The sequence below is a fragment of the Staurois parvus genome, unplaced genomic scaffold, assembly GCF_062004578.1.
Source record: "Staurois parvus isolate SC_StPar_1 unplaced genomic scaffold, SC_StPar_1.0 ptg000155l, whole genome shotgun sequence".
NCBI lineage: Eukaryota > Metazoa > Chordata > Amphibia > Anura > Ranidae > Staurois > Staurois parvus.
This window is the reverse complement of record NW_028317951.1, coordinates 23,706,362-23,720,056: the sequence shown is the minus strand read 5'-3', so window position 1 is coordinate 23,720,056 and position 13,695 is coordinate 23,706,362. Positions and strand designations below refer to the sequence as shown.

At 43.1% G+C, this 13,695-nt stretch overlaps 1 protein-coding gene across 1 annotated transcript in view; it reads right to left on the bottom strand.

The window, feature by feature from the left end:
- Positions 1 to 10,539, bottom strand: part of PIK3CA (phosphatidylinositol-4,5-bisphosphate 3-kinase catalytic subunit alpha) — a 139,485-nt gene extending 128,946 nt beyond the window's left edge. The window contains exon 1 of the mRNA XM_089675538.1: positions 10,335 to 10,539. The gene's annotated coding sequence lies outside the window, so the exon portion shown is untranslated. The remainder of the gene's footprint in view (positions 1 to 10,334) is intronic.
- Positions 10,540 to 13,695: the final 3,156 nt, after the last annotated feature.

Genomic DNA, 13,695 nt, shown 5'->3' with positions numbered 1-13,695 from the left:
ATGTCTCCATGCTTTATTTTGCTGAGAAATCATTTTGAAAAAATACCAACTGGTATTTCTGGCAGTGGCCATCTTGAGTAAGGGCAAATGATTCATGTAGCATTTACTCCCTGGAATCAAACTGCCCTTAGCTCAGACATTGGCTGAGCTGAGAACCCTACCCTCCTGAAGACTCTTGGGATGTGTGGCATAATTTGCCTAGGCATGGAAACCAGTAAGTACCTGAAGAAATGTAAAAAAAAAAAAAAAAAAAAGTGTAAAAACAAGTAAATATGATATACTTCCCTATTTACTAATGATATCAGCATAAGGATTAAAATAGTCCACGTTGATTTAGAAAGTAAAGTTCGCTTTAATATCATGAATTTAAAAATTACAATCCAGTAATGAAAAATACCTTTTATTGAAAGGAACACAAAAATTGGACAGAAAAATCAAATTAAATATATTAGGTATGCACCGAATGCTCAGCGACCGAAAATAGCCCCATCGGCATTTTGCCGATAGGAAAAGTGAGCCTATACAGGTACCGATAATTGCAGCCAGAGAGGCCCGAGCCCCAATCAGGGACGGCCTGACTATTTGGCCAGGGGGTGGGGGGAATACTGTGTGTACTGCAGATGAGGGTTGGCAGATAAAGGCAGGACAGGAGATAAGCAGTGTATACAGTGAGGGAGCAATGTATACCAACAGGCTCCCTCACTTGCCACCGTGAAATGTAATTTCCGGTTTTTAAATGCAATTTCACTTTATATTTCCGAGAAGGAGTAGTCATTTGCCCTGCTGCTAAACTAAATAAAGGGGCGGGGTCACCCAGTTACCCTGTCCCTTTGTTTACTTTAGCGGCAGGGCGAATGAAAGCTGCTTCTTGGGGCTATAGTGAAGAGAAAAAAAAAGCCAGCAATTGCATTTAAAAACCAGCAATGACATTTAGCAGTGGCAAGTGAGGGAGCCTGTCTGTATACACTGCTCCTCTCCTACCCCCTACTTGCACACACTGCCCCCTCACCCCCTTCCCCCTACAAAGAGGACATATCACTTATATGCCATCACATAGCAAAAAAATCATAAATTAAAAACACATTAAAAGTTTAAAAAAAAAAAAAAATATAGAAAAAAATTTTGAGCCTCCCCACATGCAGACATTTTGGTTTTCAGCCAAGTGCATCCAATTTTTGGTTTCGGCAACAGAATTTTCATTTCAGTGCACCACTGTAACAAGCATTGAAGTCAAAAGGGATGCAATTTAGCATTGAAGTCAACTATCATTATTGACACCTTTTCTTTTTGTCAGCTCAAAAGGAATGTGAGAGGAGCTGCAGATATATCAGCGGCGAGAACCCCACAACAAAAAATACCAGCACCTGAAGCCCAGCACTGAGAACAAAGTGTGTGTGTGTGTGTGTGTGTACACATACATATATACATACACATACATACATACATTTATACTCAAATGCACAGTATGTGGTGTGCCCCAGGTCAGAGCTGGAATGAGTTAAAAACAATAGTGACAAATACATTCTTCTGGACTTGCATGGTGTGTTTTAGATGCTGTTAACAGTAAAATTCTTGTCTACTTTATCAAGGGAAAAATAAGGTGCTACTAATATTTCTCTCTTTTTTTTACTATATGTTTAAATTTCGCTGTCTGAGAATAAATACATCTGCAGACAATACCGCCGTCTATGCTCCATAAATATCAGTGGTATATCCTCAGTTCCCAGTTTCCTCTCTTACAGGAAATAACAAGGCAAAAGGAAAGCATTCTACCTAGAGTCACAGCATAAAAAAAAAGCCTTAAAAAACAAATCTCTCAGGAAACAAAATTATTTTTATATAATTATTCAAAATTAATTTCCAGGAAAACATCTAGACAATATCTACTGATAAATATATTTACTTGGAGTGTTTTTAATATCAAACAATCCCAAACCTCGAGACAATGTCTATCCTTAATGAAATAACATTTTTTGCAGTTCATTACAGTACACTAGCATTACCGGATTAGCACTCACACTGTATAATAGGTAGTGGTGCACCGAAATTAAAATTCTGATGCCTAAATTGAAAATTCAAACTGCACTTGGCCGAACAACCGAAATTGAAATGCACAGTTTTTAAAATATATATTATTTGGAAAAAAAAATACACGGATTAAAAAAGAAAAAAAACAAAACAATATACACTCCAATTTTTTTGTAACATATAAAAGAGGATGTTACGGCGGGTAGATAGATACCCAACATGTCATGCTTTAACTCACGCTCGTGGAATGGCGTGAAAGTACGGTACTTAATCTCCATGGGTGATGCTTTAAAAATGTACAGAGGAGGCCTAGTGCGAGAATTCTTGCTCTTGCTCGGACGTTCGTGGCAATACATTACATGTGTAGTTTGAACACCGTTTACATATGTGGGCATGGCCTACGTATGTGTTCACCACTACATGCGAGCACTTTAAACTTTTTTTTTAAAAAATGTATTTTTTTTTTGCACGGTCTCTCTAAAAAAATTTTAATCACTTTAATTCTTAGCACAAGGAATGCATGCATCCCTGGTGAAATAATTAGTGACAGGTCCTCTTTATGGAGAGATATGGGGTCAATAAGACCCCACATCTCTCCTCTTCAATGTAAAGTGATTTATAAAAAAAAAAAAAGGAAGGAGGAGGAGGAGGAGGGAGGAGGGAGGAGAAGAAGAAGAAGGAGCATTGATCTAGTGCTTTAAAAATAAAAAAATGGCCGGAACGGGAAGTGACATTGCTCCGGTCCTCCAAGGGCATAGAGATGAGTGGTTGCCATCTTTCCTTCACTCATTTCTATACCCAGCGCCAGGATCGATCGTTTCTCAGGTAAAGCTGAGAACTACCGAGCTGCGGTGGTGAGGGGCAGGGTTTTTTCGGCACCTGTATCGGTGCTTTTTTTCATTTTGGCCAATGGCCGAAAGTGGTGTTTTCAGTCGAAACGTTTCGGTGCATCCCTAATAATAGGCACTGAACAGCTGACAAATCAATTCACATTTTTTATTCTTTTGAGTTACAAAATATACAGCTATTGATCAGTTGCATCCTGCAAACATCACTGAGTAAATGGGCAGCTTGTCAGAACAGCCAAGTAAGTAAAGTATAATCAATGTAGAAAACTTTTGATTTGACATATCGAGGAGTGTACTGGACATTTCCAAAAGGATTAGAAACCAGTACACAAACACTGCTTAGTGTCCAGCTCTCTCCGATTCAGGCTGTCCGTCTTGTTTCCACAGCGAGCCAACTGTGCCATACCAATGCTAGATTCTGCAATTTAATCATGTTTCTCAAAACATGGAATATACTCAGCAGCACAATGTCTCTATGACTGTTTTTAGATTTCCAGCAGCAGGGACACAATAGCCTTCTCCAGTCTGAAGTTTTTTTTGTTTTTGTTTTTTTAGGTTGCCCAACGTATATATAATCAATGTATTGTAATCAATGAAAATTTCAATGGCTCGGCCTACTGCTTTTTATACATTCTCAAACCAGGCTGTGCAATCTGTTTTTGATCAAAAGTACTGTCTTCACAGCTCTGCAGGTTTTCATAATTCAAAAAGTACAGTACTAATTAAATATGCATCTCCAGGGAGGGGGTGGGGTGTTGGGGTTTCCAACTCTTTATTACAAAGAAAAAAAAACCCTTCATGAAAGTGCTCTTGGATTGCAAGAACAGAACATTCATATTTTGAAGAACCGATATACACAAGTATACAGTATATAATACAGCCCAACTGTAATTTCAGCAGGACACAAAAAGGGCTCTATTAATAAAGGCAATGTGAATACAGGCACAAATCGCCAGTCCTTAGAAAGCGGACTACTTACGTTTTCAAATGAAGGTGCCAGGCAATAAAGTGTGGTGTATTCATGGTCAATAAGAACTTAAAGTGGCTCTAGAGGCAGAAGGTTTTTTTTTACCTTACAGGATAAGTTCACCTTTCATAACATGTTACATCCATATTCAGGAACCCACCCCCCACACACTCGAACAACTAGCAGGGATCTCCCCCCTTCCCTCCGATAGCAGTCAAATTTAAAAAAAAAGGTGGCCGTGCAGGGCTCCACCCTCCCGGCTGCATCACTCGTTCACAGCATTCTGTGAATGAGAGACTACAAGTCCCGAAAGCCTTAGAGGCTGTTAGCTTGTAGTCCCCAATGAACTACCATTCATGAAGCTCCACAGCGCCGTGGTAGTTCATTGATTCTTCCTGCCAGTATATCTGCTTGCTCATACATCTTGTATGAAAAAAGTTGAGGCCCTCACACCTACAAACGTAAAAGCACACGCTGGGGCGCCTACGCAAGAAACCGTTGATTGTGATACACGTTACATATTGCCGCGCACGCCAGAACGAGAGCAATAATTCTAGCACCAGACCTCATCTGTAACACTAAACTGTTAGTATTGTAACACTAAAGTGTTGACCTATAGAAAATATAGGGTACTGAAGTTTGTCGCCATTTCACGAGCGTGCATAAATTTAAGGTTTGACAAGTGGGATATCTATTTCCTCTCTGCAACCTCATCTTTTATATTTTTTTAAAAAATAGGCTAATTTATTGCTTTTTTGTGCCCTAAAATTAACTTACTTGTATTTTTTATTAAAATTTTGCGGTAAAATCATGCGACATAAACAATTTAAACTATTTTATTCTCTAGGGTCTCCGCTTTCAGAAAATATATGTTTGGGGGTTTTATGTAATTTTCAGGCCTCAAATGATTGTTTAAAACGTGTGCAAAAAACGCAAAAACGGCTCTGGCACCGAAAGGGATAAAGTATAAGCCCTGACCCACCCTTCCCAGAGGAGCAGCCAATTGTTGTTCATCACACTGCATGGTCTCTCCCCTCCCTTGCTAATCCCCAGGAGCGGTGCTGGAGAGAGGCAGGGAAGGGAGGAGGAGATAAACAGCGCAATGTTAAAAATATTGCACATTTAAATCGCCATAAAGCCTCTTTTGTTTTTAAAAGCCCCAGACATTCCTAAAATCACCTCCGATTTAAATATGGTTTTGGTTAATAAAAGATTTTTTATCTGGACAAGTAGATTGTCATAAGGGACAAGTAGATTTTTCAAAAAATTTAGTCCCGGGACAAGTAGTTTTTTCAAAAAATTCCACACCCCTGATCCATGATCAGGCATTCCACGCGCTGTATGTTCACAGGAATGATTTATGTTGGCTGGAAACCACCACAGCTGGGATCATCACTGACGGACAACAGCCATCTTTGAAACGTTTACACCATTCAAAGGTCTTACTGCGGCTGAGCATCTTATCACTGTACTGTGCTTGAAGTCTTCTGTAGATAATTTGTGGGTTTTACCTCTGCATTCACAAGAAACTTCATCGCCACACGCTGTTCCATGCACTCACAAACACCGTTGTCTGCTGTCTTGATTAACTGTCTCTGCACTGGCCCGCGACGTGTGCCGCCTATCAGTACTAGGACACACTTGCCACTTACTACTGTGTGTAGTACCGCCACACTAGCATCCCTTATACCAGTAAAATTAAAAGTCCCAGTTTGATTTAAACACCCCTTGTATTCCAATGGGGCAAGTGATCCCATAACAACTAAGATTTCCCACAAAAGAAAGATATCCTCTTACTTCCTGGTAGGTTAAGAGATACAAGGTGAAGAGAAATCTCCCCAGTGAATCACAGACAAAAAAAAAAAAAAAAAAAATGTTGCTAGGGGTTAGAACACATCTAATCCATCCAAAATTTGAAAGAGTTTCAGTTTTTACCTGAGATATTCTCAGCCCCTTGGAGACTATTTGCTATGCCAGATATCCTGTATGCACCTGGAAAGCTTTTCTGACATCAAAATTTTGGCTAACATTAAGATCTGAAAATGTTCCAAATTATAAGGACATTTAAAAACTTAGAACATTTTATTTTAAATGTAAGAAAGTGCCCAAACACAGCTGCATATAGACACTGCAAAATACACCATAGAAAACATCTCTGCACCAGTGCTAAAGTGTGCACTGCTATATTCACAAACCTGGGCAAAAATATAAAGTGTGTTTTCTCATGTAAGATACCCATTGTGAAAGTCATCTGAATCAACTCTTATGTTTAAAAAAACCCACATAACTGGCATCACTGTGCTATCATGGTACGCTGTAATCAGTTGTACTAAACACCGCCCCACCAGGAAAGTCTACTTTTATTTACAATGCAGTATATCAGGAATAATAACACATTGCAACAAGGGATGAGCTGAACATTTGGACAGAGAATTCGCTGTTTGAATAAGATCCCAACTTTAAGAACTTTCAGTGAGAAATCCTCCTGCCAAATATTCCAGAATGCATTGCTTGAGCCATCAATGGCCAAGCACCTTGTACTTGACTTCTGGTTGGTTGACAATAAAACTGCAGTCTGCACTATAAAAGGGAACTGACATTTGTTTAACTCTTTTACTGCCACCGTAGCACAACAGTGGCAGCAGGGTGTTTTACATGTGCACTCCCATCGGCAGAGGTATAACCCCAACAAGCAGACTTTCGTCTGTCAAATTGGAGTGATCCAGCAGCTATGCAACCATCAGATTGCTTCCACACTCCCATATGAGTTGGTCCACCTCCCATCATGTTTTCCAAGCTCCATGAACCTGAGGACAAGGGACCAGCATAGTGAGTGACAAGTGGTAGAGGGGAGGGGACATCTGTTTGCTGATCTCCCCTTCCTCCCAATATCATGGAAGTGGCGTGTAAAACATCACTTACACTTGTTGATGGTACTTTGCCCATCCAGTATAGGTCTGTGTTCCATTAGCTTCACTGAAGGACAGGTGAAACTCATGAAAGAGAACCTGTCACCAAAAGAATGCACTGTATTGGGGACTTCTCTCCCCTATGTTATATATAAAAAAAAAAGTAAAAACATTAAAGAAGTATTAAACCCTAAATCAGACATGTATATATTGCAGCTTACCAATCATAAGATGTGGTGGCTGCATTCGTTTTATTTTTGTAAGCTTATTCCCCCTCTGTAGTAGGTCGCCTCTACTCTGGATGAAGGAGCAGCAGAGACAGTGTTGGACAGCAACATTGTCAGTCTATGGGGAGGGGAGTACTAGATGCACTAACAGAATGGAATAAACTAGAAAATTGAAGCCCAACACCAGTTAACACTTCTTAAGCAGTTATAGCAACAGCTTTCCTCCTTTGGGGATAAAGGTTTTACATTTACATTAATTGTCCATGGTTAAAGTGGTTCTAAAAGCTCTCATTCTATGCATGAAGGTAAAAAGCCTGTGTGCCCCCCAATCCTTAACCGAATCCCCTCTAACCCAGCGATGTTCACAATAGCCGTCTCCATTGGCCGAGACAGAAGCAGGATCCCATCGGCTCCGGCTGCTGTCAATCACAGCCAGTGAGCCAATGAAGAGAGAGTGGGGGGGGGCAAGCCGTGGCGCTATGTGTCTTATGGATGCCAAGGGTAATGGCTCGAGAGCGAGCAAGCTGCAGTGCCCCCAGGGCAAGAAGCTTTCTCTGGGGGCACTGCTCGAGGGGAGGAACCAGGTGTGCCGAGGAAGACCCGAAAAGAAGAGGATCAGGGCAGCTGTCTGCAAAACTACAGTGCAGAGCAGGCAAGTATAAAATGTTTGTTATTTTATATAAAAGAAGAAAAAAGCTCTAGTATTACTTTAATGCTAAACAGATGACCTATGGTAGTTCTTAAAGCATCAGCCCTGTAAAATATAGCGTACCAAAGTTTGTGGCCATTTCAAAGGGGCACGCAATTTTAAAAGACAAGTTCACCTTTTGAACAAAAATAATAAATGCACATTTTTTTAGTTAAAAAAATATGCGTTTATTATTTTTGTCCAGAGGAGCCTGTCAGGCATTGTACCAGCGATCAGTAGATTGCTGATGCCATGCAGGTCTCCTGCAGACCTGTCCGAATATCTGCTTGCCATACGGGATGTACAAGCAAGCAGATATTCTGACAGGTAGTTCTGTGGTAGTTCATTGAAAACTACAAAACGACAGCCGCTAAAGCTGCTGGGACTTGTAGGCACTCATTCACAGAAATCTTTGAATGAGTGACGTGGCCGTGTGGGCGGAGCCTTTTAAAATAATGGTACCACTTTGGATTTTCGCCAATCAGCTGGTACCATTCCAGTCACTACACTGTCCATAAAAATAAGTAATAATGGTCAGGCCATTACCCAAGTTATTTGTGGACTCTCGGATGTAAGACATCTGGTCCTGGTGATTTGTTTGTGTTAAGTTTTTTTTTGGACACGGTTTTCTGTTAGCCACAAAGGTACATTGTGTGATGTGTTACTAACGATACAGTCTTGATTACTAAGCTCTTCATTTTCCTATACAAAGGCTCTTATGTATAGCACAGGAGAAAGGGGTGAAGTACAGCCTGGGGAAGGGGGGGTTCCAATATACAGCATAGGAGAGGGGTGAGGTACAAAAGAAGGAGGGATCATATTTGGTATAGGGGAGGGATGAGGTAAAAGTTGCGGTGGGGGGGGGGGGGGGGGGTGTCTCATATGGTATAGGAAAGAGGAGTGAAGTACAGGCTGGGGAAGTTAGGGGCGAGAGTCCTACTACTATACGGTACCGGAGAAAGGGGCGAGAGTCCTACTACTATACGGTACCGGAGAAAGGGGCGAGAGTCCTACTACTATACGGTGCAGGAGAAAGGGGCGAGAGTCCTACTACTATACGGTGCAGGAGAAAGGGGCGAGAGTCCTACTACTATACGGTGCAGGAGAAAGGGGCGAGAGTCCTACTACTATACGGTGCAGGAGAAAGGGGCGAGAGTCCTACTACTATACGGTGCAGGAGAAAGGGGCGAGAGTCCTACTACTATACGGTGCAGGAGAAAGGGGCGAGAGTCCTACTACTATACGGTACAGGAGAAAGGGGCGAGAGTCCTACTACTATACGGTACAGGAGAAAGGGGCGAGAGTCCTACTACTATACGGTACAGGAGAAAGGGGCGAGAGTCCTACTACTATACGGTACAGGAGAAAGGGGCGAGAGTCCTACTACTATACGGTACCGGAGAAAGGGGCGAGAGTCCTACTACTATACGGTACAGGAGAAAGGGGCGAGAGTCCTACTACTATACGGTACAGGAGAAAGGGGCGAGAGTCCTACTACTATACGGTACCGGAGAAAGGGGCGAGAGTCCTACTACTATACGGTACAGGAGAAAGGGGCGAGAGTCCTACTACTATACGGTACAGGAGAAAGGGGCGAGAGTCCTACTACTATACGGTACAGGAGAAAGGGGCGAGAGTCCTACTACTATACGGTACAGGAGAAAGGGGCGAGAGTCCTACTACTATACGGTACAGGAGAAAGGGGCGAGAGTCCTACTACTAAATGGTACAGGAGAAAGGGGCGAGAGTCCTACTACTATACGGTACAGGAGAAAGGGGCGAGAGTTCTACTACTATACGGTACAGGAGAAAGGGGTGAAGTACAGGTTGGGGAAGTTGGGGGCAAGAGTCCTACTATATGGTAGAGGAGAAAGAGATGAAAATCCTAATTTATGGTATAAGAGAAAGGGGTTGAAGTTCATGCTGGGGAAGGGGGGTCTCATATATGATATAGAGGGGTGAGGTACAATCAGGGGAGGAGGTGTGCCTAAAATATAGTATAAAAGAGAGGTACAAGCCAGGGGCGGACTGACCATTTGGAAACTCGGGCACTGCGCGGGGTCAGTAGGGGGCCCCATGAGATGCCCCTGGTACCTTTTTCATAGGCTTTACTGAGTTTGGGTAAGGACGCAGGGGCCCCATGATCCCCTATTGCCCTGGGGCCCCATGAGTTGTCAGTCTGCCCCTGGTACAGGAGAGTCAGGTGAAGTACAAGATGGGGAGGTCTCATATATGATATAGGAATAAGGTGGAGGTCATATATAGTATAGGAGAGTAACAAGTTAGGTATAGGTGAAAGGTATGATGAACAAGGGGGGGTCTTATATGGTATTAGAGAAAGTGGTGAGGTACAATCTGAGGAATGTCTCGTATAGTAGAGAGGGTAGAGGTACAAGTTGGGGCTGTGGGGGGGGGGGGTCATCTATGGGAAGCAATGTATCTACCATCTTTCTAGTCACGGTTCCCCCAGTGCACTCCATTCCCAGCACACTGAAAACATTATTTCAGTGCAGAATGATACGAGTACATAGGATCGCAGCGTTGGAGAACAGAGCCAGTTCCAGGGGCAGCCTGTACTGAGAATCATAGAAGTCTATCGAGCAGGGAAGTCTACACAGACAGCTCCAGGCTAGCCCACATCCCCTCCCAACACACAGACATATTTACCTCTCCGTGCCCCCAGAACCCTCCTCCGGTCTTCTCACACCGCCCTCATCCTCCCCCAGGCCGGGGGAACAGCGGCCCCCCAAAGTTGTCGCAGCAATGAGGCACCTCAGACTCAACCCTCGCCCGGTTCGAACTCCGTAAACGCCACTGGTTTTGTTGTATTTTTCCTCCTCCTCAGCCGCTCTGTTTCCGTTCCCACTTCCGGCATCCGGTGACAATCCGTTGACGTCACTCTCCACCTCATGCTTCCAAGTTGTTTTTTTTATACCTTATAGATGCTTTATTTAAAAATAACAAGGCTAGAATGTACCGGACCGGAGACACGGGGGCTGGAGCTTCCCCCCTGGTTGTGGCATACCTCCCAGAATAGGGGACAGAGTCCCAGGTCTGGGCATGGCAGGGAAGAGCTCCTCAGCTGTAGGCTTCCTACAATACATCTACTATACCTACCACTACCAAAGGGTATGGAGTCCTCAAGGTGGCCATATGTCAGCAGAATTGCATCCAAAAACGTTTAATGGTCATTTTCAACTGGAAAAGTCAAAAGCAAACGATTGAAAATGACTCTTGTTATTTTTATCCAAAGAAAACATCAACCGTTAAAGTGGTTGTTAACCCTTACGTATACCCAGTGAAGTGACTGGTCACAGGTGATACGCAGAGATAAAACAAATCCTCCTACATAAGTTGTACCTGTTTATCTACACCTATCTTTCCTCTTTGTCCATGCAAAGTGCCACATTTATGAAAAATCTCTCAGCTCTGAAAAGCAGGGGGTGGGGAGCTAAAGTTACATCAGTGAGGAGAGCCCTGAGAGTTGATTGGAGGGTAGAGACACACCTCCTTCACACAAGAACAGAGCCAAGGCTGTCAATCTGATGGAGGTCCCACCCCTGTCCCCATTTTTCTGTTGGTGTCAGGAAAACTTGTCAGAAATGACACTTAGGGGTATACTTACTATAGCTGGTTCACTCAGAATCTCATGCTCTTCTGCATAGAAAGCAATCAGCTTCCAGGCTTTATTACTAAAGCTTAACTGAACAAGCTGAGGTTTAGAAGCTGATTGGCTACCATGGCTCAAGATCCTGAGCGAACCAGCTTTAGTAAATCTCCCCCTTAGTGCTCTTAATTGAGACAAGCACACACTATAGAGGGATATGCTTTGTTCATATTTCATGTCTGAGTTTTACAACCACTTTAATGTGGTCCTTGGGAAAATTGTATGTATTGAAATGCTCATATAAAAAGTTTAATTCAGGATTAGGAATATTTGTTCTTTTAGGCCTCATTCACACGGGTGTACTTACAGCAAGTTCTTCACCCTAAAGCCTAGTGCACACTATGAGAAAATTGGACGAACGATTGTCCAATTTTCCACAAAGGTGCAGATCATGATGTAACTGAGAATGATATTAAAGTGTTACTAAACCCACAACAGTAAAATCAGTCTGTATATGCAGTAAAGCATGCTTGTTATACTCATTGCGGAATCTAAGGGGTTAATCCTATACATCTATGTAAAAACGCTGTTTAATCCTGACTTCTCTGATCCTCCTCTTCTTCCACTGTCCTCCTCTTATCCCCTGATAAGACATATCGTGTGGAGTCACTCTGCACATGCTCAGTTTGGTGGGTATTGCTAGAGAGGGTTTTTTTTTTCTTTTCTTAGGAGAGTGCATGTGACAGCACAGGGCCAATCAGAACTGTTCAGACAGAGGTCAGGGGTTCTGCATATTCCTAGAGCAGAATGAAAATGCCTCCTACAAGCTCTAACCAGTGCTCTGCTGAACACTGATAGAAGTCACAAGACTGCTGTAACTGCTGATGAGAAAAGGCATTTAGCAGTTTATATTTACTAAAATAATTGCACTTCCATGTTCTATGTACTGTGGGAGACCAGATATAGTGACTGCAGGGTCCTGGGTTTAGTGACATTTTAACTTGCACAAACACTGACAAAGGCAAATGTAGCCATGTACTAAAGTAGTGTGATTATTGTCACAGGAAACAATATGGTACTGTTCACGGTTTGTTGCTCTTTAATGGTCCAGAATAGGATTCCTTTTTTTTTTCTTTACTGTGTTTTTCTTGAATATTTCAGCTTTCCTCTCCTAGGCAAGACTTTGTCATCACCCCTGGCATCTGTGCAGATGTGCGGCAGAGCTCAGATCCAGGGATAGCCCTGCAAGCACATCTGTGCATGCAGTGAAGGGAACCAGTATCTGCGCACACACAAAGATTGCTAATAATTGCACATGCGCAGCATTTCTAGGATGCCTGTACAGATGTGCTGACTGGCTCTGCCACGACCTAAAGATTGGGCAAAGTCTGTGTGTGAGTCTGTGCACATGCCATAACGGTTGCGCCCAGGGAGTAGAGTCACTGAACGAAGCAGACTGAAGATCCACTTTTAACATACATCCCTGTTCTTCTTCCTTCCATGTGCAGACAGTCCTGTTCATGTCTATTGCGATGGAGTGGCTTCATGGACACGGACACGGCCACGGCTCTCAATTTGACGTCCGTGTGGGTGCATGTCCTTCAACTCGCACTGTCTGCATTCAGGGACCTGCACGGCTGTCAAATTGGGGGCAGTGGCTGTGTCCATGCAGCCAGTACAGCACAAAAGACATGGATGGCCCACACATGGATCCGTGAAACACCTCTGCATCCCATGCATGCAAACACAGCATTTTGCACAGATGTATGCTTAAAGTGGAACGTTACCAATGACAATTTATTAACAAACGGGCGGACTGACCATTTGGAAACTCGGGCACTGCCCGAGGGCCCGGGGTCAGTAGGGGGCCCCATGAGATGCCCCTGGTACCGTTTTCATAGGCTTTTTTTAGTTTAGGCAAGGACACAGGGGCCCCATGATCCCCGATTGCCCGGGGGCCCCATGAGTTGTCAGTCCGCCCCTGTTAACAAATAATGTTCTTTAGCAAGGAACATACATTCCACATTAAAAATGATGCTACCAAAATTAGTGTGTGTTGTAAACCACCCCCAGTATTGCTCCTATTTCTTCTTGTTGGAGGCTGCCATTTTGCTGAAGCCAAGAGCTCCTGTGCATCAGTAAATCATAAAGAGGAACTAAACTCATTGATTCAACAGTTTAAAAAAACAGTTACATTCCTGGAATGCTGGGATTACTAACTGTCACATTTGCTTGTATCCTCAACCAAACTGTCAAGCCATCAAATGGCTGGTGTCATAACTGATCACATGTGCAGCACCATGGCAGTTGCAGTTCACACAGAATCAGCTTCCTTGGCTGCAAAGGATAGGAAGGTTTAATTCCGCTTTAAGGCTGTCAGCAGATCTGGCAAATATGGCAGTGCCTAAAAATAGAGAGCAA